Source organism: Scomber scombrus, chromosome 10 (assembly GCF_963691925.1).
Source record: "Scomber scombrus chromosome 10, fScoSco1.1, whole genome shotgun sequence".
In the NCBI taxonomy this organism is placed as follows: domain Eukaryota; kingdom Metazoa; phylum Chordata; class Actinopteri; order Scombriformes; family Scombridae; genus Scomber; species Scomber scombrus.
The window spans coordinates 915,001-917,500 of NC_084979.1; positions in this window are offsets into that span (position 1 = coordinate 915,001).

Below are 2,500 nucleotides of genomic sequence, written 5' to 3' on the forward strand. Positions count from 1 at the left end.
GTACTTCACATTTGATAAATCCCAGAAATAGACAATAACCAATCATAATGTAGTAAAATGAAGAGAATGTGTAATCAGATGATATTTTGTGAATAAGTGACAGATGGGCAGAAATGTGGAGAGTTCCTGTTGGATAGTGACCAGCAGATGGCAGCAACATCTAGTTCATAACAGCATCCAAACCTCCTTTACAATCTTACCTGAATTTATTCAGCAAAGAAAGTTTAGAATAGCCTAAAATATTACCATAAGTTATAAAAGCAGCTGTCCACAGCAGCACAGAGTCATCATAAGTCATGCTGTCCAACTGATCTATGATGAGGAACTGATTATAGATAGATAGATAGATAGATAGATAGATAGATAGATAGATAGATAGATAGATAGATAGATAGATAGATAGATAGATAGATAGATAGATAGATAGATAGATAGATAGATAGATAGATAGATAGATAGATAGATAGATAGATAGATAGATAGATAGATAGATGTAAACTTTATTGATCCCCTTGGGGAAATTTAGGGTCCAGCAGCTTAATACACAAAGACATCAAAGAACAATATACTAAAACATTAAATACAAAATACTATACAAAATACTAAATAAGAAGAAAAACTAAATACTAAAATAAGAGGAAAAACTAAATACTAAATACTAAATACTAAATAAGAGGAAAAACTAAATACTAAAATAAGAACAACAAGGTCTGAGGATGAGGCTGTGTGATAAAGTCCAGAAATAAAATAAAATAAAAATAAAAGTAAAAATAAAAATAAACCTAAAAATATAGTGCAATATACAATTTAAAATGAATTTAGTGAATATACTTTTTACAATTTAAATTTACAATTTAAAGTGAATTTAGTGAATGTAGTCCAGGCTGTGGCTGTGAGGGTCCTTTTATTGTCAGATTGTACAGTTGTACGGCCCTGGGGACAAATGAGTTAATGAGCGTAGTCTCCAGCTGATCATGCTCTTCTGCTGGATGATGATGTTGTGAAGTGGATGACCTTCATTGTCCATGATGGTGAGCAGTTTGTTCAGGTTCCTTTTGTCTGTTACTGAAGTGAATCTCTCCAGTTCAGCTCCCACAACAGAGCCAGCATTCTTCACCAGCCTATCCAGTCTATCTATATATGTAATCAGTTTTAATTAGCCTGTGATCAGCTAGTCAAACAATAGTTATATGTTATGTTATGTTTCTGACTATATGTCTGTTTTGATGTACAGGACATGCTTCCCTGGTAGAGCAGCGACGATTAGTTATTAATCTGCAACTATTTTGATAATTGATGAATTGTTTAAGTCATTTTTTAAGCAGAAATGCCAAACATTTGAGCATTCTGGCATGTCAAGTGTGCATAGTAAGCTGAATACTTCTGGTTTAGGACTGTTGGGCAAAACATGAATATGATGACATTCTTGGAATTTATGATGAGGTGTTTTTCACAGTTTTTGGTGTTAAATCACCCAAATGATTACCTGAAAAACTAATGAGCAGATTCATTGATTTGGAAAATGTTTATTGTGTATGATTGATTCTTAAGATTAGGAACATAGTGTCTAATGAAAAAGAACTGCATCATGGAGCCTTATTTGAGGCTGAGTTTAGATCTCTGTGTACATGGTCAGGTTCACAGGTAGGTTCATAGTCAGGTTCACATATAGGTTCACAGGTAGGTGCAGGGTCCAGTTCACAGGTAGGTTCACAGGTAGGTTCATAGGTAGGTTCATAGGTAGGTTCATAGGTAGGTTCATAGGTAGGTTCATAGGTAGGCTCATAGGTAGGCTCATAGGTAGGTTCATAGGTAGGTTCATAGGTAGGTTCACAGGTAGGTTCATATAGGTTCATAGGTAGGTTCATAGGTAGGTTCATAGGTAGGCTCATAGGTAGGCTCATAGGTAGGCTCATAGGTAGGTTCATAGGTAGGTTCATAGGTAGGTTCATAGGTAGGTTCACAGGTAGGTTCATAGGTAGGTTCATAGGTAGGTTCATAGGTAGGTGCAGGGTCCAGTTCATAGGTAGGTTCACAGGTAGGTTCATAGGTAGGTTCATAGGTAGGTGCAGGGTCCAGTTCACAGGTAGGTTCATAGGTAGGTTCATAGGTAGGTTCATAGGTAGGTTCACAGGTAGGTTCATAGGTAGGTTCATAGGTAGGTGCAGGGTCCAGTTCATAGGTAGGTTCATAGGTAGGTTCACAGGTAGGTTCATAGGTAGGTTCATAGGTAGGTGCAGGGTCCAGTTCATAGGTAGGTTCATAGGTAGGTGCAGGGTCCAGTTCACAGGTAGGTTCACAGGTAGGTTCATAGGTAGGTTCATAGGTAGGTGCAGGGTCCAGTTCACAGGTAATTCATCTCTGGCATTTGCAAGTAGGAGTAAAGACAACCCTGATAGTTCACCTCATCTGTAGATCTTTCCATGAACTTTTCAAGTAAGTGATGGGGGCTCCAGTGGTTGTGACCATTAACCCCCTGGTAATGGATTACTATTATTAT